Source organism: Antedon bifida, chromosome 7 (genome assembly GCF_963402885.1).
Source record: "Antedon bifida chromosome 7, ecAntBifi1.1, whole genome shotgun sequence".
Lineage (NCBI taxonomy): Eukaryota > Metazoa > Echinodermata > Crinoidea > Comatulida > Antedonidae > Antedon > Antedon bifida.
Genome location: NC_136232.1, coordinates 12509039 through 12536876, shown reverse-complemented (window position 1 = coordinate 12536876; position 27838 = coordinate 12509039). Strand labels below are relative to the sequence as shown.

The window sequence follows — 27838 nt, the reverse complement described above, 5'->3', positions numbered from 1 at the left end:
TATTTTTTTAATTTACACGTGCGTAGCCTGTCACTTTTGACGTGCTCGTATAACGTAATTTCGAGTTAAAAAGTAAGTCAAGAAAACAGAAATCGGGCAAAAAGAGTGCGCAATAACATTTAACGCAAAAATCTGCGCACTCATGGCAATTTTGTAAACGCTTAAAATTGCCTGAAACGTACTCTTATTTCATCGAATTTGAAAATTTTAAGCGCGCGCGCGTACGCATGCGTTACATGCGCTACGCACGTAATTGTATTGCCATAAGATGATTTATGCCCTGAAATTTATGAGTACCAAATTTTATTTAATTGTGATTCATGGTTGTAAAGATATGATTACAAACGTGATTTCGTTAAATCGTGCGTAGACCGCGTAATTTTTTATTGCGCACCGTGAAAAAATAACCACATTGATTCCTGGCCATAAGGAATATACTGTGAAAATATCACAATTTACTAGAAACTAGTTGGTTATGCCGAGGAACCTAGGTTATGAATGTGGATGGATATGGAGATACTCATTAAGATTTTGCCGGCTGATTTACGTCAGCTAAGCTAGCCAATTACGCCAAGCAATTACGCTAGCCATACAAGGTCAGGTTCGTCAAAGAAAGATACCTATCATTTCCTTCTGCTGGGTAAATTATTATTTAGAGCACAACATGTTATTAGAATTATGTAGTCCTATATCATTAATTTAGTGCTACCGGTCAATATATACAAGGCGGTTTGTACAAAGCACCATTTCATTAATAAGATTGATTGCATCAGACACAGACCAAGGAAATGTTGCTATGGTTGTAATTTGTTTTAAAGATGTATTTACACCTGTAGTTGTACTTGAAAATAATTTACATCTCATTTGCATAACTGTAGCTCAGACCATGCTCAAGAAATGTACATCTCGAAAATTTAACATAGGAAAAGTGAATTAAAAACGGGAAAGTTTTGATTTCGACAAGGCAAGAACTATTTTTAATGCTATAGCAAACCTAGAGGAAGGTTCAGAATATCATTTGAAAGTTTCTATGGATTTAATAATTATGCAATGTTGTGTGCAACACTTATTGAACACTGGTGTCTACGAGTCTGCAAAATGAAGGTAAGGAACGACTGTTATGGAGTAGCCCTAGTGTTAGAAGGCCTCTGAAATATAGGTATTATGCCCTAGATGTAGCTTATGCTTATGCTCCCAAACAATAACTTGTCATTCCTCCATGGTATTCTGTAGAATGTAAACTTTAGTTTCATTTGAAAACTTTAGGAACACATTAGGAAAATGTATAATGAATAAAAATCAATACAAAATGTTCACCTGTACAAAACGTTTTATTATACTACGCCCCCTATAGACGGTGGACAGTAACATTACAATTACCATTCATTTCTAATTGAAAATAATTCCATCTTTCATATTTTTTCTCTTTTATTACAATTAATAAGCTTTTATGCATCAAACATTTACCACATACAACGACACACTAACGTAATAAAACAACTTTTTTTTGGAACTACACACCTTTTCAAATTGTGTGCAAATTATGTTTGCTAATCTAACAATGAAATGTATTCCGTATCTTGTGGTATATAAACAATCATTTACACGTTCAATTTGGGTAGAAATATTGAATTCTCCATTGGGATATCTCTAAACTTATCAAACTGCAAACAACAGTAATGTATTTTCCTCTGTTTTTTATCTGTTTATTAGAGATTTTGTCATGACATTTCGACAAACTTTTCAATGTGTTATTGGATGATTGATTATTGGTATTTGCGCTAAATATCCGTGATTCCCGATCGTCTGCATATAGCTCGTTTCCGTCCCCCAACACGCATTTGACTTCCATTACGCACTAAGTTCAAATGTCATGATACCTATACAAAATGTAATCCTTTCTGATGTAATGTCAAGCTTACTCCAATTAAAGTTTAGTCACTTTATATGACTGGCTACGGTGGCCTGTAAATGTCATGGCAATTGTTTAAAAAAAAATATTTTTTGAAAGTTGCTGTGACACTTACAGGCCATCGTAACTGCTCCATTGTGATTCATAGAAGATTTTCAAATATATACAAAATGGTGACGTTATTACACAATAATATTTCTGTGTTTCTTGAGTGTTTTTAAACATTTGGCTTTTAAGTTTAAGCAGAACAAAATAAACTATTTATATTAAAATGTTACTTTAGAATGTTAGGGGTATAGTACTAGTTTCAGAAATATGAACTAGAGTGTTTTTCAAATTCACAAAAATAATATATTACATACTTTTATATTCACAAAATGTTGTTATTCAGTTTTTAATTTATACAGAAAATCGATCTCCTGGTGTAGTGAAAGAAAATAAAACAAGGGGACCAAACTATTCTTTTTTTTTTCAAATGACACTGCTAAACATTTACTTAACCACTGTGTAACTAAATTAGATCACTTTCCATTGTAGTTTGCACAAACACACGATTTTCCCTTTTTACATGGCATGCCACGGGCACCGGTGCATCTTGTCTGAAAACAGCAATTATGTTTTCCAAAATAGTTTACTGTGCATGTTTTGCCATACGTTAAACACTGAAAATAAAAATAAAAAATTAGGTCAGTAACACAACTCACCTTTATCAAATCGCTTCTTATTACATCCAATAATAATCACATGATCGTTTATTTGTTTGAATAAACGCCTGGGCGTTTATTGTTCAGGAGGATTTTTATGTGGAGTTTATTGGAGGAAGGCTAAATGCTTAGTAATTACAAAGATCCAAAACAACATTTATTCTAACAAAATAATACAATTTCTCCATATTCTGCACAGAAATGTGAGGGCCGAAGGGTCATGGTTGTCTACAAAACATTGGCCTAATATGACCTAGGCTAAGTTTACGGCTTTCGCTCTCTGCGAGCGAAATCAAAATTGCAGGCGACGATTGTACACTGCATAGTGTCTTTAGTTATCCAATGAGAAGCGTTCTAATTATATACATTTGGTTTGTGTTTAAGAGGACCCTGCGTCAGATCTGCTCGCAGCATTCACTTGCACTTTGCAATTTCTAGTTTGTCATTCCATCATTTTTATATAATGACATATTCAGTCATTATTTATAGTTTATTTCGTTTGCATTGCAATCGACGTTTGACAACCCTAAGTGTAAATTTGAATTGTAAAATTCAACACGTATCAGGCCGTATAATATTAAATTGTCCTTCGAAACAGGTGTATGTGCACAATAATTCAAAATGGAAAATTGAATTCTACTCATTTATATTCATACACTTCTACTTATAATTCATTTTTTTTTACTTTATGAGAATTTTACTTCTGCTTTTTGATATTGAAAATACCAGGAATAATAGTAAATTGGGTTTCAGTAATTTATATTCATAGTTCTTCACGAATGTATGGAATTCATTTTTAACTAAAGTTATACATTAGACTCATTGACGACTTGTTGAAATGAATAATCATCTTTTATTATTGGACTGTAATCTATGATCAATTATATAATATCCTAAAGTTTGATAAAAAAAAATAGACAGCAACACATTGGTTAACCACAGACATTATGTCTAAGGCTATGTGTTAACCCAGTTTAAGACGAACGTATTTCTCTGTCGTGTTCCGTGATTCTACAAATTCTGTCCGTCTTTTAAAGATATTTGTCCCAATATCTACACATGCGCACAATGAACTAATATGACGTAGTTTAGTCGTCGGTTGTCGCAGATCGAAAGCTCCCTATTGTACATATTTCGAATTTTATTCATTAAAAATATTAAAATTATACTTACCCTAGAAGGTCGCGTCCTTGATGATCTTCGTTTTTCTAAGGCTTGGTTCACAAAGTCAAGATATCCATCGTCTGCTGGATCATCTTCCTCTGATTGTGCGTTGACACTCAAAGCTGCTATGACAACCATTGCCAAGAGTATGAAATGGGCAATCTTCATCTCTGCAAAAAAAATCATAACTTTAGTTTCAGATGTGTCACTTAATCGGCAAGATTTGGTCTTCCTTACAGAGAAAAGCCAAGATCAATGAAAGCACTTCTTCCCATTGGCCCATATTTTAATTTCATAGTCAACTTTTAAATTAAAGATACAATACCTACCTATAACAAGTTATTCACTTTGACCAAAAATTGAATCTAGTAAAATGTTTTTTTGTTTATTCCGTATTTTTATAAGTGAAATCAATAATGTTTCATTTTTTATGCAGAAGTGAATAACTTTATTAAAACTACAAAATTCCGTATTCTAAGTTTAACTTTATTTTTCATGTTTTCGGAACTTCTAAAATCAGCACAAATAATTATAATACACAATTCAGCACTGTGTTTTATTTATAATTTCAGAAAGATTTGAATCACCCGGTATACATGAAACTATATGCCTACAGTGTGAAACATTAGCATAAGTTTTGACTTAATAAGCCTGGTTTCCATAAAATCGCTACACCGTTTCCATTGAAATCGCTACACGCGCAGATGTCGCCGACGAGCATCGGGGAGGTCTCCCCGATTCATCGCAGACAAATCGGCAAAGTTCAACCATGTTCAACTTTGCCGATTTTGTCGGCGATGAATCGTATACGCGTGTACCAAAGAATATTTAGCGCTCGCGTACTAGATCCCCGATAAATTCTAGCGTTTCCATAGAATCGCTACGCTCTGTCGGCGACAGCAGTCGGCGACACGGTGTAGCGATTTTATGGAAACCAGGCTATATTAGTAAAAATATATTTTGGCACATATGGCGTTTCAAACATAGGCCTATAGCTCGTTTACAGACAAAAATCGAAAAGCCAACTCATGGCAACTAACATAAAATCTATAATATACTTTGAGCAAGTCTAGGTATTTTCAACAATGTTTTAGTTGTTATAGTTCTTTATATTGTTTTTCCTACTGAATTACCATTGCACTGTTACACCACAGTTTGCTTGATATATAATAAGTATAATAATAAGTTTCCCCTATCCACTGAAAATAGAATTATCTACAAGAGGCATATTATTCCAAACGCATCCATAACGTTGACAGTTTTTAGGTTTCAAAGAAAATATTTCATTTAAAAAATGAGCTTCATATAATTGTTATTTTTGTCAAAATCATGTAGGCCTAGATTTATAGAACTGCTCAGAAAGTATGTTGCAAAACCTAATGCTTTTTAACTTGACAGTTTCTATACAGTAGTCGTATAAGGAATATTTTTACACCCAGACTAAAATACCAAATTAATAATCTACTTTTTTTATGAACATAATCAATATTTTTGCTGACTTGTATCTGTAATAAAACGGATTTATGGATGGTTTGATTAAATGAAATTGAAATTCAAGATTATGTACATACTGTATTGATGCAAGGCTTTTATTAGATTTTATAATGTAAACTTCAGCTACAGTCTAATAATAGAGTTGGTTATGCCTTAGTTGATTACTTGTATAACCACTGTTGCAGTGGCGTTATGAAAAATATGAAGGGTTTTAAGAAACAGTACGGTACTAGGTCCAAATCTTATGACTATTCTATAATAAAATACTATTGTTTATTGGAGTATAAATACAGTATGTAATAATACACTCTAACAGATGTAAATGTGTTTGAATAATGATATACATAATGTTATGAGAGTGTGTGGGGGAATATCCGAGAGAAACAGTCGTAAGAAAAGGTCCGGAGGATATTGTCAAGGAGAGCATATGCCTAACATTCATTGTATTTAAAAAAAAACTGAATGTTAACTGAAAAAGCGATTGCTTTTAAAATGTTAAATATAATAAAAGGCCTATTTATATCAATATTTTTTTGTAGATAACATATATTTGCATGATATTAAAATTATAGATATATAAACTCTTTAAGTTTAATATCAACAATAATATAAGTTTAAAACATATATATGATTTGATATACGTTGACTTGTTCTGCTATTGTACAATTGCTTTAATGTGTCAGTGATCACGCTTCTCTCAATCTAAAGTATTCTAGTCATGTCCCTAAATTGGGTAGTTTTCTTCTATGAGTAAAATTGATAACAATTTAAGTGACTTTTCTGGGTTGATTCCTAAATACTACATGTTATATGTGGGTTTAATTACTTCAACTAAAAGTCTTTCTCAAAGGCAATACTTACAATTTGGGTTCAGTAACTGAATTTAAATAAATACATTTAAGTGATATTTCCTAGAGGCACATGGTAAAATGACAACAAATGCATTGTACAAGCGCATCAAGCTTTTGTAACATTTCGTGGCCGTCACTCTGATGATATTACTACAACATGAAATGTCTATTAAATAATCTTAGAAATAATACCACATGGGAAATAAGTGTGAATCTACCCTGATGGTGATAAACGAATGTTCGTATAATGTGTCGCCAGAAAAAAAAGTGTAGGTACACCATTATAGATTGTTCATAAATCGTCACCATTGGGCAGTACAATACATGATTTTAATTTCAAATACAAGCTACCTCAGTACGGGTTATGAAGAACTAGGTTGGTTTTGTGCTACTTTCTTGTAACGTTGCCGTAGTGTTCTGGCCTAAGTTCCCTTGATGCTCATTTCACACTGTAGTTCGATGAAGATAGCTTTTGAATTGCCCAACAATTTAATAGACAACTCTTTAGGATTATTATTTATTAACGTAGTTTGTCAACGAACACTCCCTGATCATTTATCTTTTATTGCAAAGAACCAAATGTAGATTAATCGAATTAATGTATACTTGCAAGTAGGAGTATGTCTGCATGGTTAAGGGAACGTAATAATTAGGCTAGGCTATCTAGGCCGTATCCGGATATTCACCCCCTGGACATTTACCCCCCGGAAAACTACCCCCCGGACAACCACCACCTGGACAACTACCCCCTTAGGACAACTACCCCTTTAGGACAACTACCCCCCGGACAAATACCCCCTTAGGACAACAACCCCCTTAGGACAACTACCCCCTGGACAACTACCCCCCGGACAATTACCCCCTAGGAACAACCTGACTCTGCAACAGTGTATAATAGGTAGTTGATCGGGGGATAGTTATCCTAAGGGGGTAGTTATCCTAAGGGGGTAGTTATCCTAAGGGGGTAGTTGTCCTAAGGGGGTAGTTGTCCGGGGGGTTGTTGTCCGGGGGGTTGTTATCCTAAGGGGGTAGTTGTCCTAAGGGGGTAGTTGTCCGGGGGGTTGTTGTCCGGGGGGTAGTTATCCTAAGGGGGTAGTTGTCCTAAGGGGGTAGTTGTCCGGGGGGTTGTTGTCCGGGGGGTTGTTATCCTAAGGGGGTAGTTGTCCTAAGGGGGTAGTTGTCCGGGGAGTAGTTGTCCGGGGGGTAGTTGTCCTAAGGGGGTAGTTGTCCGGGTGGTAAACATCCGGGGGGTAACTGTCTAGGGGGTAGGTGTCCTAGAACCTATTTAGGCATATATAAGCATAGGCCATGGATAGTTATTATTACACGAACATGCTTAGGCCTACAGTAGCATATATCTTAAATTTCTTGAATGAGGTTTGGTTTCCTAGTAAAAAGGAACTGCCCTAACCTGTATTTCTAAAAAAAATCGATAATTCACTGTTTGTTAATATAATTTTAATTAATTGAAATGCATTTTACGACATTCCGCCATGATTTTGGTAAACTTTTGCAGTGTCATGACGTCACGTCCACTGTAGGCCTACTTAAGTAAAAATCATAGCTCCCTCAATTTTACGCATTTTTGCCAACATCTCAACGTATTTGCCATGTTCACCAAATCCACTCTAAGAAAGTTTGTTTGTTTTTTTTGTTTGTTTTATTGGTTTATCCACACATTTTAAAATAAAAATTACAAATTACAAATAAGATAGACACATAATTTAAAAATTGTGATGATCAACCAATCAAAAGACATTAGATAGGTCTACAAATTATTTATCAAAGCAAAAAAATGTTCTTACGACCGACCGACCAACCGACAGACCGACCGTTTGCACGCGACTAAATACAATAACAACAAACTAATTGGCGATGACCAAGATTTAGTTCTGTATTCTAGAACATTGAGAATGACGGCAGTATTCAGTTGTTATACACGGTGATATTGCGACTCTGTGTGTTTATGATGCGACCGGGCACAGATTGAACTCACCGCCTTTCAGATAAGGAGTGTGGTCCCGTGTTTAATATCACATTATAGTATTAAACACGTTAGTATACTTTTTAGAAAAAGCAGCAGATAATTGTCCATTCGGACATTTGTGACATATCCTTGGTAATATCACGAATAAAATATAAAATAGTCCAAGTTAATGACATCGTGACGCAGGCGGTGTCTTTTATCGAATGGTTAGTAGTTTGTACATTTCCACACTTTATCATTGTGATTTTATTGCATTTTTTATTATTTTATTACCACGGTTTGTTGCTATCGTCTTTATTATACTTCTGTTTCTGTTTATTTAGAATTATTTGAAACACAAAATAAAGTATTTGTAAACGTGTCTTTTGAAATTATTTGTAAGCGGTAAGCACAGACGCCATCTGTAAACCATGTTGAGAATATATATCATACAAGTATTAAAACATCAAAAAATAATAATTTTATCGTCAATTTGAGAGGTCTGTATGTAAAAAAAAACACCAATTGTGATTTCACTAGAAAAAAGTTCATTACTTTTAATGGAGATGTCAACTTATGCATCGATGCTTCCAAATGTTGTAAATGTAAATTTAACGTAAATTTGATGTATTTGTTTCATCAAAAACCATCGTTGTTGTATGAACATGAAAATGAAAATATTAAATACATTTGTTTAAATTTGATTTGGTACATTGACATTTGTTATCTTCTATCCATGGATCTTAAATACAGTAGTTTTAAATAGTAACTGCATTTTAAGCGTAACATTTCCACAATTCCGTGATATTCACGCAACAAATGAATTGACCAATCACAAGCGACAGTTTGAATAATCCATCGCATTTAATTGGTCAATTCGCTTGCGTTGTGGCTTACGTCCTTGCGTTGCGTCCTAGCGGGAACCACCAAGGTGAGATGAAAGTTGTTTGTAGTATCTAGTCCAATGCGCATTTGTATGTATATCACTGTAAATCACTAATAATCATCAAAAATTGCCAGTTTTCGCACATAAAAGATCTCCCTACCGCTTCCTAACCTCGTTCATTTTACCGTACTTTTGAACTATTCCATAGATCTACTTTTCTGTTCACATTCATACCTATCCATCGTGTGGTTTGGTTTATGAATAATCGTCAGGAAATATTATATTGCTTTCATACCTACGAAATCAATATCTTATTCACACCTGTATCGTTTTATGGTTTAGAAGACTATGTATTGCAGAACATTATTAAGTATATTTGTTATGTTAACCATAATATATGGCAACAGTATATAAAATACGTCACGATTCATTTCAGATCTCTTCCAAATTAAATATCAGTGTTGTTATGATCTATTTTACCGGAGGCCTCTTTAATTATTAAATATGTATTGTCCGACAAAAAACATGAAAAATAAAGTTTAATCAAATCGAACTTTGAATACGCCATTTTGTCGTTAATCACTCCCATAGACAAATGAAAAATGTTTTCACTTATAAAATAACAAAATAAATGTTTAAATTAAACCTTTACATATGCAGTTTTTTCAGGTAAGTAATTTTTTTCATTAAAATGGCATATTCAGCCAAAATTTGTTGGGGAAAATACATCTTTAAGGGTTGTATAGTCTGTATTGAAACAATAAAGTTATTTGAAGGTATTTTATTGGAGGGAAGATCCTTGAGTAAGCCTACGTACAGATGTGTATGTGCATAGCAAAAACAAAAATCATGAAGCGAAGATGAATGAGATTATAAGTAAATAAGCAACTAATCAACCGACCGAGTTATTGATGCATACTGTATAGGCCTAATACTATATTAGTTGTTTTCCTTTTCACTTACACAAGATCAACATATTCATGTTGTCCTAAAATTATGCTAAAATGTTAACAATTTCAACTTACTTTCTTTAATCGCTTTGGTAAAGATATCCTATATGTGAGTTCCTGCAAAATATAAAATGAAATACATACATAATACGTAAATGAATCAAAAATATGATTTCAATTTTATTTAGACCAAAGTCATAAACAACGGACTCTCACTTTAGGGCAATTATGGAGTGGGCTTGTAGTTTGATTGTATTGCAGTTGTAGATTGGTGGTTAAGATGCACGCCTACAAATACCAGTATCTTGGGTTCAAATTCTGTGAGATGACGCCAAGAATGTTCTCATGATACAAATAAAATATATAAATCTCACTCCCAGACTCCCAAGACTTGTAATAAGACTTAGAGTAGAGTATCGTGTGTATTTGACAGTGACTGAAATCCTTACCAATAGGCCTAATTGCCTAAATTTAAAAATGACAATGCAGTAGAGAATGGGACATCAGCACTGTGGTCAAGTTACAAGTGTTGTTATAACAATTTAGATTATCTGATAAAACTCCTATAAAATATGAAGCCTTTTGCCATTTTCCCCCTGACTGATCTCCATTTTGTTCAATGAGAGGGCTTTTGTTGTTACTGATGTTATTTAAAAAAAGCATTAGTTTAAAAAAAACAATATAATCTTGTTTTCTACAGTAACCTTAATGTATAACTACGATACTGAAATATCATAGGCCTACTTATGTTTCCAAAAAACATATCATACAAACAATTTAAATACCTTTTTTCTCTAAATCTGAGGTCTAAAACTAATTTGTCCCGTGGTTCGCATTTATAGAAAATCTAACGGAAACAGAAATGACATATGAACACATTTATCATGGTAAATGTTCAGAATTCTTTAAAAACAGTATTTACAATGCCTAAGAAAAAAAAACCCAGCATAAAAAAAAAACACATAAAGTTCACCGTGTTTTCACAATTTCACAAAAAGTTACATGAAAATCACTCATTTAATTTATTAATAGGGGTACTATAATGCAGTTGATTATTACTAGAAGCCTACATACCTATCACAGTAGGCTAATAAAAACATGAATAATAAAAACGGAAAACAATTCTGTATTTTTATTACATAGTAATCTATTGATTGAATTGAATTTTCTAACTTGTTTTAAACATATCTTTTTATTGCGTAACAGAGAAAAGGTTTAAATATTTTTTAAATCAAGTTGTAAATACCAGCTCCTACAGGAACCGTATATATCTATTTGAATTTCATTTCAATTTCGTAATCTATTCTATTAAAATCTTTCATTTAGTTAGAAGGATTTGGTCTATGAATTATTGATTGATTATCACAAAAACAGGCTTAACGTTTAGGCATTGCATGTACCGAAACTTCTATATAAATAAATAGAAAAAATTCTTTCAATATAAGCTAATCAAAATCAATACATTGTGAATAAATGCTTAATTCTAATTCCTTTCTTATTAGATAATAAAATCATTTAAAAGATACGAAACACTAGATTCACAAAGATTTTAGGAACTTCAAACAATGTTCTTAAGCCGCTACATCATTATGTAATTAATTTAGCATTTTCATGAGAAAGGAAATAGTGTACGGTATACATTTGCATTTAAATGTAATTTACTTAATTTCAATTTGCGAGATTCGGAGTGACGCTGCAGTATGCCGAGATTCATTTCAGCAATAACGAAAGATGTTTAGTGTAACGGTTTGGTCACTTTTAGTCACGTGCAACGCGACTCTACAGTAATGTGGGTCGGTTGGTGGGTCGGTTGGTGGGTCGGTTGGTGAGTCGGTTGATCGATCGGTTGGTCGGTCGGTCGGTTGGTCGGTAAACACTAACTTGAGTACGCGACTGCAGCCATGTATATTGCCTTGTTGAGAGGGATCATACTTAGATAAGTTGTGTCGTGTACAGAGGAAAGATCGACAAGATGAAATAGAAAAGTAAGTTTCAGACAAAGAGGAAATCTGATTTTGAGTAATGACAGTTGTCATAAAGCAATACTAGATAATAAAAGAAGGGTTGTCAGAGCAAGAAGTTATTGTATTAGGTTACTGTACTACAGTATAACTACTTGGTCAGAGAACAGATGTAGTTCAACCCCAACGCTGACATAACAATATAATATAACATTTAAATCTTGATATCAATGGGAAGTAACGACATCCATTAGTATAGAGAGTTCGATGTGGGCAACAAAACAGCATGCTATATTAAAAATGAGGTGTTTAAAATAACATTATAGAATTGAATTATGGAACATGATTGATTTCTCGTAAATGTATAGGCCTACTCTATAATATAGCATGTGCATAAGAATAAAGGAATCCGTGTAACGGTTCCATTTAGCGTCAACTTGTTTTACATTATTATGTATATTTCAGTTAGGAAAGGGCATGTTTTGACTCTTGGACACGATTTCTATACGTTCAAAAAGTGAATAGAAAAAAGCATGGAGATATAACGTGTTTCCAAAAGAAAGTAAAGTATAGAAAAAAAAAGATGGTTGTAGCATAACAACCAAAATATAAAGGGACTCTCGATTTTACTTATCTCATTTTGTAAAGAATGGTTACAGGCCTATTTTTTATTCAAATATATTCGCCTGGCAAATGCCTCATCGTGTGGTTTCGGTAGCAACACATTCTAATCGATTGATGAGAGTAATTAGTATCCTTTCCAATATGATTGATATTGATTGTTCAGCAAAGATAAGAAGATAAAACCTAACAAGATCAACATTAACAGCTTTTTGTGGGCTATTTATATTAATATTCGCATGGCTTCCATAGTAGGCTAAACTTACAATACATGTTATATTCCCTTTGGGCTACAATGATATAATAACATTGATATTCAATAGATGTATAACCTAGCGTGACCAGGCGTACATTAACTAGGTAGTGCAGTATGGGAAATTCGGAAATGATGAAAATCGATAGTGTGATAATTCAGTACATATTAATATTGCAGCACATCAATTAAAGTTGTCAGTGGATATTTATGTTTTAAAATGATACGCTTTGTTACTGTATCACTCATTTTAAAAACAAATAGCTGGAATACCAAAAATAATAGAAATTGAAAACATAGTACATTATTCTTAAAGTTATAAATTTATAACTTCATGCTTAAATTACTCTTATTTCAATTTATTTTCAAAATTGTGTTTATGGTTCAAATAAGAAATTCGTGCTGGAAAATAAGATGTTTGGAAGTATAAAGCAACTGCTGTTGCGGTCAACAGAACAACATTATGTATGTACGTTATAAAAAAATACAATAAACTTCCAATAAAAATTGGGATACACTAGGTGTTATATAAAACACAATATGATCGGGCCTTTGGCAAAACAACAGATGAATATGCCTTAAGATATTGAAAATAAATTGGATAAGTAATTAGAACGAAGATATAATTATTACTAACCTAATGAAAATTAGCTAATTATTTCAGAATTTGATCAGGCAATATTAAAGATGGATAATGGAATTAAAATAAATCCCTTCAAGAACTTGTTTGTGCAATATTGACCAAGGCAACATTTGTATTCAAATTGGCCCGTTTGAATAGATTGCGGAGATATAGTAAAACGTTTTAAATAGTATGATAGTCTAGGTATTTGGAATCAATATTGGCAAAAAGATAAATATTTCGGCATTGCATATACGTATGATTTATTGAGCTTTGCAGGCAATTCGAAACGCCGACGGGTGGAATAACATTATATAATAAATACAGACTTGGGGCAAGTCCAATTCAATGAGTACAATGTGATGTATACAGAGTATATACCTACAATTAAATACGTAATATAATAAAATTACAAGAACCGATGAAGGATGGGTTGGTATACATTAGCAAGATGATGTCTTGTCTCTTTACGATTTCAGTCAACTACGGGGCGAAGACCTCATCAAGCTGAAATCTCTTTCTGTTTCTGTGCAGCTCTCATTCAGTATACCAGCACAACCTCATCTCTCTATTTAGTTGTTTCTTGCTCTGTCGCGTGTGCCATTTCTGTTGTAAGTTTTACCCAAGTCTAGTCTGGCAATGTTTCATGCCTATCTCACTTTCTTGTTTTTTAGTTGTTGCATGGAGTCCTAAACCATTGTTTTGTCGAAAATAATCCACTTCATTTTTCTCTCCACCTTGTTTATCTCTCAGCATGCATTTCCATACTCATTTGTGTTGTTTTATTTTCTGTTTCATTTTTGTTTAAAATAGTCATGATGACAACAAAACCTAGATCCTACTTCTTTTCAGTAAGTCATCGAAAAACAAACATTACATTAGATGATTACTATTGAAGTTGCTATTTCGTTGATCATGATAATTGTACCATTTTTAGAATCCAACGTTTGTTGGGGGTAATATTGAAGGGAAACAGCGAAGTGTTTGCGTAGTAAAAGCGCCATAAAGAAAGATAATTTGTTTCAACAAATGAAATTGTCCCTATTGGTTGAATATAAATTAACAAGTAAAATGAATTTACAATGTTTTTTTTTAAACAAGAAAGAAACGTTTTATTTGATTAATAATGTCTGTCACGGTTGAACTAATGTATCACTGCTGATTCATTATGTGTACAGATTTGAAATTAATGGAGTACAACGAAATGTTGATAGCTAACTGTCAAGAATGACTAATATTTAGGTAGCAAAATGGAGTGACTTCATTAAGATGTCTGTGTCCATTTATAACATTGGTGTGTAACCCAATCTGTAATTGTTGTCAAGAAACAAAATGTAATGATTTCCTATAGTCCAGGCGTTGGCCTTATAATGGTGACTTTACTAGAACACTTCCTAAAGTTCACAGTTGAATGTAAAGTTTCCGTTTTAGAATGATTTCTCCCGTAATGTAGTAGAACTGAAATTTAACTGACACTTTTTTTGCATTATAAGTCCAGATGAAAGCAAATCTAGAAGATTGTTTAAAGTCTAGGTGCAGAGTTATTTCTAGAGGATGTTCCAAAGTTCAGATATTTTCACTTTTCGAGACGCTCCGATTTAAATCATCTTCATGTGATTTTTTATTGTTAATTAATATCAATTCAATGTCTAGTTAAAATTCAAATTGTAGGCCTAAGATTTAATTTAATAACAGTCATGTCATTACTTGTTTGTCATGCCATTTCGATATAATTTTATTTTATACTCAATTATTAAAAAAAAAACTGTTCAATTATAATTTCATTTAAATAACTAAAAACATATACTAAACTATACATACAATCCCGATTGGTATTTACAGTTACTAAAACAATCTAGCTAGCTAAAGAAGATTTAAAATCCGATACACGTATAGAGAATTTCGTACACAGGTCAAAAACGACTACTGAATACACTGAATAGCTAAATAGATGTGATTCAAACTGATTTCTAATTTTAAATGAGCATAATTATTTCAGCTTACAACATATTTTGACACATGTGAGCCCGATAAACAAATACAAGGAAACAAGTATTGGTTGTAAAGTTATTTAATATGAATGGCAAGTCATCGTTGCAGCATGCACGTAAAAGGAAAACATAAAAAAGGTTCAGCTTACAACATATATTCGATACAAACTGTTAAACATTTTTCCTTCATTTTATATTATAAATACATTAGCACGTTACGATCAAGGATGGGGTAACGTTCATCTCGGTGGTTACTCCACTGGGTCTCGTAGAGGCGGGAGTGGCGCTGTTTTTTGGCCATGAAAAAATGAATGATATTGTTATATCTGTAGTAAATGATTCTGATGAAATGAAATAAATGAAAAACCTTCCTAATATAGTGTTATAAAACTAATTTGCAAATAACACAGTAATAGGCCTAATTAACTTATCTTCACCAGAGATTTAAGACTCACTATAAAGTGTGATCTAATTTCCATTTAATTGATAATAATTATATCAAAATGTGTATATACTTAAAACGTTTAACTTTTTAATAGTAAATTAGGAAATATATTTCTTCATGGAACTTTAAAGTGGTATAATTCAAATTAGCCCAATGGGAAAATAAGTGTTACTTTGCCCATGTCCATCGAGTACGCAACGCATAGTGTGTCGAGTTAAATTGCCGCTATTGAATCAATCTTTCAATAATATTAGCGCTGTGTTGGACACCATGGGAAATTAGTTATAACAATTCAACATCTATTCTATACATATTAATTGGTTTGACGCCGCAAGGGAGAGTACTCATACGTAGTTTGATATTTGATTAAAACAATAACATTAGGATATACAATATAGTGACAAACGGTGAATGTCTGGTGAAATAACCAACATGTTTATTATCAAATATTCTATTTTATATAACACCTGAATAGATTCCTGTCATTTGATTGGACGATTGTGGGTCACATGGCGTGTAATATTACGTACTATCCAATGATCGTGTAATAGTTTTTTTCTCACGTACGAAAAAAAATATGGTTGAACGGAAGCAGCGACGCACGCGACGCGATCTCTCCTTCACAACAAGCTCAGCAGAACAATAGCAATACCAAGAATCTACTTAGATGGTATATAAAACTAACTGTTAATAAAACTTTAAAATAATTATAGTTTTATATTCGTGCGATACTACAAATAGTTTCATTCGGTGAAATATGAATTTCTATTTTTACTCGGGCTTCGCCTCGTGACAATAGAATTTCATTGTTCACTTATGAATTTACTGTACGATCGCACTCTTCAACATTCATTATTTGTATAATTTTGTACAACATTCACCACCACATAATTGATATGCCGTGAATCTAATATAACAATCTTAAGTCCTTTCCACATAAATTTAAATTATGCCTCCAGTGCTAGGCTTTAGGAGGTATATCACAGCATTTCTGCAAGCAAATTATTTTTCTGTTATATTCCAAATCTTAACTCAATTGTTGACATGTAATAAAATAGTGAGATATTATTTAGAGGGTTTCGGTTAGGTGTTGGACGTTTGTGGATTGGCCTATTGCCGTTTCTTGACATTAAACAGTCCAGCAGTTTCTTTTTTGAACCGATGGCAATTAAATACATGCATGTCATAACTTGCTTTCTGCACGTATCTAAAACGGCGAATTAAATAACATTCGTAAAACAATATTATCCTAAGTAACATGTTAATACCACCCTAATACCAGTCTGGATTTCTTTGCATTATTAGCTTTATAGCATTTAAACAGGATATATATTCAAGTAAGTTATCTTACTGTAAATATGGTCAATGTGAGATTTAATCTACTATCTAACCGAGGTGGTTTGCATAGTGTCGTCATTTTGTAAGTACAGTACAAGATACTGTACAAGATACGTTACAGCCAATTTACATTTTAAAGATATGACGGAAAATGCAGTTCTACCGTTTCTGCAGAATGCAAATTGTGCTTGATTTTTATCATTAGTGCAGATTTGATCATAATTTTAGTACTACTGACAAACAGAACTGTAAATTGGTTAAAAGAAGGTTTCCGTGTTTAAAGTCATAGGCTGGCATTCATCAATACAGTATTTTATTACAATTATTTTTGCTTAAGCAAAATGATTTAAGGCAATTTTTGCTAAGCAAGTGTGATAAATCCGGCATTTGGAAGCCTGGTGTAGAAATTGGAGTTTAATAGGTCTAGTTAAGTCTACTACAACAACCAGCCCAACTATAAACATCTAGTAGGTTAAGCAGCCCTCCAGCAGATAAGCTGGTATGTTCAGTGTTCATTGTTATTTTCCCATTACATTACTTATTCATTCATTCCATGTTCGAACTTATTCATAGAAATTCTAACAAACGTGTGCGAAGTAGGTTCCGATCCACACATCAAAAACAATTTTACGCTTCAAAAATATCCAATCTGACAACACATCATTTTTCTGACAAAACATGGCTACAGTATTCGGGTAGGATAACCTACATTCGAAGAGTTCACACGAATCTGTATGACTACAAAGTAATTGAAATTGGAACTGACTGGTTATTATTCATATGCCTATCATCTCTGTATTATTTTAAGCGTATGTTTTTTACATAGACTCGGTACCGGTAATAAAAAGAAATAATTCTTACAAAAAACACCGCTCGACTTTTTGAAGTAACAGTTTTATTTATTGTTCATTATTTATTTATTTAGTTTTTTTCTCTCTTGAATGCAACTGGCCAACAGGCGACGCGAAATATACATTCCATGATGATGGTTTTAGTGAAACATTAGACAACATGTTGACTAATTGACTGATTTTGAAAGGCATTTAAAATGATGATTTATGAAGTTAGCGATAATGAATGATGGATTAATAGCAGTGTTAAATCATAATGCTGGGTTAATGATCTTCAAGGCATTGTCACGGAAGATAACACTTTTTATGCAAAATCAAAATAGGATAACATTTGAAAAAGTTTATAAATGATGTTTGTTTAACATGGATTACGAAAAGTAATATTATATTATACATATATAATAATTCTACAACTCTCACCATACCCTTTTCCTCTTTTTAAACCTCAATTTCAGTAATATTATGTAATTATTATTATTAATGAATAACTATATATTAATTTTTAATTTAAATTGAGGTTAAGTAGGCCTAATACTAATTATTAAGTAATAACTACTTAATAATGCGACATGTATTATCATAGGTAGTTTTGTGATTTAACACACTTAGAACAACATTTTCTAATTTTTGCGAACTAGACACCTTTGGCACCGAAACTTCCACCATAAGTTGTGCTTGTTCGTAAAATTTAAATGTAGGCCTATCTTTCCATTTCTTAAAATCCAAATTGACATAGAAACTGAGCCCAGTTAGGCCTACTAGAAAGTAATCCATGTGTTCCATTGTCAATTGAATCTAGATTTGTTTTTGCTTGATTCGCCTCTAAATTGAATTTGTATTGTATAACTAAGTGAAAATATTCATCAAAACCAAATAATATTTGATATAGCCTTCAAGCATTTTGGAAAACTACTAGGCTGAATAGAGGTTGACGAATCTGTATTAAAAATCTATATATTTTTATAAATTACACATCTACAAAAATGTATCAGAGACACGGAAGAAATTCAAATTGATTTTGAGAAATGTTTCAATGTGTTCGGAATATAGGCATAATTTGTTGTGACAGTAAACATTGGTTTGAACTTGATATAAAACGCACGTTAAATAGGGCTGCCATCTTACATTGTATTATACTGCTAATTTTGATATTACAAATATATGTGATAAAGCTAAAAGCTTTAAAAATTTGTTTAAATGTCAAAAAGGCTATATCACACCATTTATTATATTGTTAATAAGAGCGGTAAAAATTACAAAAAGACGTTTCAGTTGCTTCTAAAGTTAATACATGATGGGAAATGTAATGATGTAATGTAATAAGCTTACACAAAAAACTGATGGTGGTGCTATTATCTTTTAATAAAAGACAAATGTCTTACAAGTAATGTCAGATAAAAATTAAAATGCATTGCTACCATGCCTTATGTTACCCGGAAAGATGAAGTAATTCACTCTTAGACAATAATAGTTTATATCAATTGGTGAGATGGGTAAAAATTGTAAATCTCACTATGTTTATTAAACCTGCCGAGTGTTTGTCCGGAAAGGGTATTATACGTATGAAACGCCATATATGCCAAACTAATGTTATCTTTTTAATAATATTAAGTCGAAACACAGTCTAGAACCTAGATCATTAGGTTTATGTGAGCAATATGTACACAAATGTGTAAAAACCATTAACAAAATAGTAATAAGACAATTTGTGCAACACCCCAATCATAATAATAAGTATTGGTGTTAAATCTGAACACCCGAAAACTGGGAGTTTTGTACTTACCTGTTAGACCTACTATTACAATTATTTCTTAACTCATCTTATATTCTACCATGTAGTAAGTTGAGTATTAATGTTAAAACATTTAACAACCCTTTAATTTAACTTGAAATTATATTTACGCTAGGAATTATTATTATTGCAATATTATTGAATAAGCATACAACATCATTTTCTGGCATATAAACATTTTATTGGAAAAATGAACATTCCAAACGTGTAACCTGCATGTGATTCTGGATATGTATAATTAAAGTTAGACGCAGATTTTATTTTTCTAAAATAGTATTTCACTGTTTTGTTTATAATCCCACCGTTTACTTCTTTGTTTGACTTATCTATGTGACTTCTGAAGTCTGAACTACACGCAGAATGGTTGCTATACATTTATTGATTTTTGTAGTTATATTGAAAGTTGAAACAGAAACATAAAATTAAAGAACGTGTTAAAGTATACAGTAATTAAAATATCTGACGTTTTGGAGAGAATAAAATAATTCAATATCGTTAGTCATAATCAATATCTATATAACCTTTAGAGATAATAGCGTGTATATTCGTTATTTTAAATATGCTTTATGGAAATAATATTTAACTTATTCAACTGAAGGTTGTATAAGTGTTTAAGTCACTGATTATACGTGCGTTGTCGTTATGAAATGATACAACAAAAATGAATATTTAAACCTCGTTAGGTTATTAGTATCGGTGTAGTACTAAAGTACAGAATAATTTAAACATTTTACCTGGTGGCAATTTGAGCACAAGTTAATACTGTACACTCACCACTAAACTATTATTCTGAAGATATATTAATTGATAGCTATTAATAATTACCGCATAATTATGGAATGCGCCAAAGAAAATATTCATGTTAGATAGTGGATTTTTAAGATATTTATAATGCGTACGCCAATTTACTGTACCTGTGCTAATGAATGTATGTTTTTTTGATATAGAATTGATTTGACGAATTATTCATTATGGTTCGGTGGAACGAAAATATCATGGGAGAACTTTTAAAACTATAGTTCAGTTTATGAACGCATTCTATACGTTATCTCATATTTTACCGAAGGTAGGTGTCATTTTCTGTTATTTGTAAGGCCTATTTGGAAATTTAATTTAAGTTAATTTTTAATCTTAGAAAATGTTTTGTACATCAAAACATCATCTTGATTTTCTAACATGATATCATCTTGATTTTCTAACATGATGACTTCTTTTTAAAACTATGTCACATTTTAAGTTAGAATTATTCGCATGAGTAACCTAATGAAATAAATATAGGAAGTTTACTGAAATATAAATTAGCCACACAAAAGGTTACGATATACTGTACAATGTACATTGCAGTACCAATGGAAAATTTGGTTTGTGGATATAGTCTCTATAAACAATATCTTTATTGTTAATGAGATAAGTTTCTGGTTAGTTACAATTTAATAAATAATAAATTAGACAGCAAGGTAATGAGCCTATACATTAGATGTCCATGAGTAAGACGGAAAGATGTTACACACAATAACACAGGATAACAATACAATGATGATCAGATCTTGTTACAAAGAAATATTGTTGTAAAATGGATTAAAGGCTTTCTCCATATATTTACTGTGGGAGGGGCCATGATGCCATTAAGGGCTCGGAGACGTACTTTATATTTGAAATGTCATATAATTCTTGTAAATCTACATTCATAATTCACTGATGTGATAGGAAGAGATTAATAAAGGTCAAATATAGCCTATGTCCTGAAAAATTTGATAAAGTTTCAATCCTAATAATGGTGGCCACAGTCCTGTTTAAAGTTAATCTTCTTCGTAGTTGTTTATGCTGGGATCGCAGAAACATGAACGACGTTATGCCAGATTGATTGACTGGATCAAAAACAATCATTGACATTCAATGTCAAAGATGATGAGCTTACTGTGAACTGATAGATGACATTATGTCGCATTAGTTATGAACTTTTGTCATGGCAGAAAGGCATCAGCCAGTCATCCACACACATTTGTTGACACACACGTATTTTTTGTGGAAAATAGATGTATAAATCTAATAAATAAATAAATATTTATTAGATAGTTTTTAAGATAATTTAATGTCTTACAGAAAAAAAACAAATTATCAATTATATGAGATGGACAATTTGTGTTACCATTTGCATCTATTATACAACGCGTATAATAGTACTGGAAACTAACATTGTCATTTACAATTTGAACTTGTCAACGAGAGAGAAGATATCAGAGCACTTTCGTATAGATCTTTACGTACAAGTGTTAAACAGAGATGAGCATAAATTAAACTATTTTGACAGGTGATATGGACGAATTAAACATAAGTCATGCATTTAGAATCAGTGCATCTAAACTGACAGAAAGTTGATATAGTTGAATTTATATTGTAAAGTACACATTAGATTTGATACCTGTAACGACACGTGATTTCTTACCGTATTTAAAATGTGTGGATATGTATAGTACTCCTTTAATTTTAGTGCTAATATGACCAAACGATATAAATTAAATTAAATGCTTTCTGATTTAGCGATACTGCGTCCGAAAAAAAAATTGCCGTGAATTTGTATAACCTATAAGTCCATTTTATGATGGCGACCAATAAGCTTCTGACGATAAGAACAAAATCACCTAAATTTATCAAATTTACTCTTATTATAACATATCTGGCTTGTTGCAATAGCATAAAGTATACTGGTCTCTCGTACTCGCAATGAAACCCCAAACACCAATCTTTCCACGTACAGTATTATGCCGTAAATGCATTACGTCATTCGATTAATTAATCATGCATAACGAACTGTAACTAGCGCCATCACATTACAAACGATTGCCTGAGTGTTTAATCTTTAAAATTACAAACAGGCCAACAGTAATTTACAGTTTTAGCATTTATTTGCTATACTGCAAAAAGTGTCATGATAATCTTGGCGATGATAGAGCAGACCAGAACGAAATCATAAAATGTATTTTTTTATTTAACAAATGAGACGACACAATTTTTTTTATTGTAGGCCTAAATATAGGCCCTACGTAATCTACAGGCTAATACTAAAGCTAATGAACAGTCCGCAAAAACCCGATATTATTCCATGTTAAAATTATTACTCTTGATTAAAACTACAGCAAACATCCCAAGCATGTCGATACTAAATCCTAACTATGGCAATATAATGTAACTTACCTTTTTAGAAACATATTAGTAACTTTTCAATCGTCTAAGGTTACACCCATGAGAAAAATATATTATTTGATACATTTTAAAACCGATAATCTAAGAAATATAAATCTTGTTAAAACGCATGTGTGACCAGTAACTATGTTACTGTTCTGTATTAGTAACAAGATATTCTACCGGTGAGTTTTAAAGGTGCTATTTAAATGTAAAGTAATTGCGGATACTTTTATATTTATTTGACACTGTCAAAGATAAATCTAATCAGGAAATACACAAAATAAGACATTGGTTATCAAAAAAAAAGTATATAAAAAGAGGTGCTTTGATAACTTTCAAAGAAAAGTATGTATTTAGAGGCATACTTCGTCTACGAAGCAAATCTAAGAAATCTTGTGTCCAATGAGCTGACATTTGGTGTCACTCTAACATTACGTTTCTCAATCAGTTTTTGAATCTGAAAGTGTTATGAAACTTTTTAAAAAATGTAGAAATTATCACCATCCAAATCTGACTCCATAAATTAATTTTAGCATTGAGGGAGGTAAAATTAAATATTTTTCCCTCAAAGATTTTAGGGTACTTTAGGGTTAATCCATAATATTTTTCGCGGTTAATGTTATTAGGCCTACGAGGTTATGTTACAATAATATATTTAACAATTGCAAATTAACAAGGTGAATTTTGATATTAAAAATTAAAGAGATTAATACCGATAACGAGGATGGAAAATTTAAATTAGTTTTTATAATCGACGAATAGTTACATAAACGTGGCCACAAGAACTCTACAATAATATTAGGCCTATTTATAATACTAAATTAATTGCAGTAATGAAAATACGATTATAACAGCTTACAGGGTGGAAGATAAGTCTTCCATTAGCAAAATTGCATAGGCATTGCTATATTTAGAAAAATTTACCATTCTCGGTGTAGGCTAATTATAGGTTCAATGACAATAATTCAAACAGCACTTACTGTGTAAGGCATTATGACATGAATAGCCATGAATGACGAAGTCGTAAAGCTATGGAATTTTTCAACCTGTTTTGTTTTCCCAAGAAGGTAATGAAAACACATGTTTATATTACCTCCATGGTTTTTCATATTTTATAGTAAAGGTGATATTAAAATTACTTTTCATTGAAATGAAATCGAATCACCCGATTTTCAAGAACATTTATTAATTTCAATGGCAAAATAACAATAATATATAGATTCTCTGTACTGCATCTCCACATATTAAATGGCAAGTATCATACGTAATACTGTAATACAGTGTAATATATATCTTTACTGACGCCTGTATCATACATTGTGATATATGTGAAACTGTATCACAAACTTTAGGCATACCTATTACTCTAGATATAGTACATGGAATTTGCTACAATAATTACGAACAAATACTACATTTCCTGTAGTGGTGAGATTGTCCATAAGACGAGGAGTCAGAATTGTCAAAAATTAGGTTTCCTGTAGTGGTGAGATATATATCTTGTGAAACTATATCATAAACTTTAGGCCTACCTATTACTGTAGATACAGTACATGCTATAATAATTACGAACAAACATTAAATTTCCTGTAGTGGTGAGAGAGAATTGTCAAAAATTAGGAAGTTAAATTGTACCAGAGAAGAGTTGTACAGATATTGTCTTTAATATGTCTTAAATGATAGAGATAGTTAGATTTAGAGTTAATCTCATTTTCTAGTACTGTAGATTATTTGCCAACCCATCTCCTACACATTTCGACATACTTTTAAAGAATAAACCAGTTATTTAGACTTACACGTATTACTAAAAATACCACGTTTAATATGATGTGTTGAAAATACTTGTAAATTGTCTGTGAATGTGTGATTAATGTTACTGATCATTTACAGTGATTTACGCTGTACGGTTGATGACATCATTAGAAGCATTAAAATGAAGTTTGAGATTTTAAGAAAAAATACCAAGATACTAACCTAGACCAAGAATGTATAATTGCAACATAATATGTATTTTGATCCATTTCATGTAGATGCTGTAGATTGCTTATTAATTGTTCTTATATATTGTTTTGAAGTTAACCATGGGTGTTGTACATGATTATCTGTACTGTATCTATAATTTGGCTAGTATCATAGGAAAATTCTGTAATACAGTGTCATATATTTATCACATGTGACGCCTGTCCCATAGGTCACAGGCTTAACCTAATCATAATGCGGAGATAAAGATATACGTGGAGATATGGTATGCCTATAGAGAATCAGGTGGATCCTGAGCACATGTTTTCCTCATCTGCGTTTATTTGTTATATTGGCTGTATTGCTAATTTCTTAAATTTGAATAAAAAACGTATATTTTGAACTATTTCTAATTATTCTTAATTGAATATTTACTTCAACGGTAGTAACTAAGATTACACAAATGTTAGTAGGTTGTTGTACTGATTTTAGTGTATGCCAGCTTGAATCTGTATCTATCGTCAGCGGAAACCGCCCGTCCGCTCCGCGCTTCGTGTAAATGGTCATAAGGAATTACATAGATTCTATATTTTTATTAGCGTTTAACACCACTCGTCTTTCTTAATTGGCCAATAAGGGGCGTGGAACTGATCGTGTCGCAGCCACAGATAAACGTGTGGATCTCTGGAACTCAGCATCCTGTTGTTAGATTGCCTTGGTTGTACCGCGGAGAACATGTTTGTACCTGGTTGTACCAATCAGCCAATCAAATAATATGCCAACCACTACGCCAATGTTGAGATCGCATCAACGCGATAATGTATTCTTAGAACTTTTTGCAAGACATTCATTTAAAAATAAAAATCAATTTTATAAAACTGTTCTGATTTGTATACAAACAATTGTGATTAATAGTTCTTCATAATATTATTATTTTGATATACTAAATATACGTCGGCCAATTTAAGGAGTCCCTGTCCAGTTGAATCTCTAGTAGTTTAAAAGTTCCTCTATACTTCCATGATTTTTATGACGCTTAATACAGTAAAAGAAATCGAACATAACTTTAGAACATATGTTTTTCAATTATATTTTGAAATACTGTACGTTAGAGAGTTTTTAGATTACATACTTCTTTAGTTCGCAATATATATTGGTAATTCACCACACGTTAATGCAGTCGATTATATTAGAGCACTTTAATCCAACATAATCTAACTTACAAGAATTGAATTCACACCGATCGAAATGTTCAGTAAACTTAATTTAAGGAAAATGTAGCGAAGTTGCAATTTATTATTTTATTAATAATACATATATAATCTAATACATTATATTATTGTATGATATTATAATGTGATTCCATCGTAGAACACGTTTTAATAGGAAACAACAATCATATTGTATAATCATCTGCATATTAAGCAGATATTGAGGTCCAATTTGTTCATTCTTCCGCAATGTTTAGGCCTCCAAATGTTCTTATCTTTCTCATCTATATCAAAAGATATATACAAACGTCATCATTCACGTTTTCCTCTTTCAATTCGAATCTTTAGGTTGCCTTACTGTACAATTAATGAAAGATCAACAAAGGAATACATCTTTCTGGGTTGATAGATGTCTGCTAACATATTGAATGACAGATCGTTTAAAATCCAAGAGGAAGCTGAAACACTATTATAGATGTTTTCGCCAACAAAATACTTCCTTTCGATCCTCTATTCATTCCTCGTAAGTTTAGGTTACTCTACATTTTCTTAATAAAATATTAACAACGGATATTTTTTGGATTGATAGATGATAGATTGATTGATAACTGACTGTTAATTTAAGTGACTATAATAGTTTGATAATCGTCACAACATATTCACCAAGTTTCATCAGTGAGTTGTCTGTATTGGATTTGTATAGGAGATGTCATTTATGTATTGCACCAGGACAACACGAGGGACGTGTACTACCTGCAGGAAAATAGGACCTTATACTTTGGGAACTGGATCAATTGCCGTGAAAGAAAATTGCTTGATTTAAAACTGTGTTTAGAATTATCATGTTTTACCTATTATTGTAATTGATTAAATCATTAAATTGGTAAGATACCACTGAAAAATGCCTAATAAAATCTTAAATAATGGAACAATTTAAGATGTGTATAAATAACATCTCCCACCGAATTCTTAGTTACATGTTACAGTTTATTTCACTTACGTTATTGATGTGATATTAATAATGTGTGTTGTCCTAACCCTGAACATTATCTGAAATACTTATTTCAATGCACAAATTAATGATACATTGTCATAAATAAAATAATATTGATAATAAAAACCGCTTTTTCATACAGTAAACGATAGCCCTACAGTACTTCCAAAATGTATAGTTATGTGTTAAATGAAATTGTCTATATACATTGCAATTTATACTAACGACTGGATTATTATAATGAATGTCAAAATGGCATAAACCCTAATGACTTTAAGCGAATTCATCACAAATATTAGGATAATGTCCAGAAAGCGTTGATTCTTTAACCTTAGTTAAAAAATGTCTCTTTAAAATATTCAAAATTGTGGTGGACGACGCGACATGCGCATACAAAAACAAAAAGTGATAGTATTTCTATCGCGTGTGTCTAATTTCTTGTTTCCTATTATTACCAAGCATTACATACATCGCATGGTAACATTTCTAAAATATAAATATCACTTACATAATATTATTTAATGGACGGTTTAAGATGTGTTGGTTAATGATCAGTGAAAATAAGTAAATCGTCATACCTGTTTTGTAACGATGCTTTTAATAAGTTATTTTCAGTCGACGTGAAAGCGCGTAACGTATTTTCGTACCTTTACTCCCAAGGAATCTTGATATAATAAAGATGTTTCT

General features: G+C 31.9%; 1 long non-coding RNA gene across 1 annotated transcript; it reads right to left on the bottom strand.

The window, feature by feature from the left end:
* Positions 1 to 1312: 1312 nt before the first annotated feature.
* LOC144848276 (uncharacterized) lies at positions 1313 to 27838 on the bottom strand. Its single transcript, XR_013613839.1, has 4 exons — positions 27734 to 27838; positions 10003 to 10047; positions 3790 to 3950; positions 1313 to 2574 (listed from the first exon to the last, which is right to left on the bottom strand). It is a non-coding gene; the product is annotated as an uncharacterized LOC144848276 (long non-coding RNA).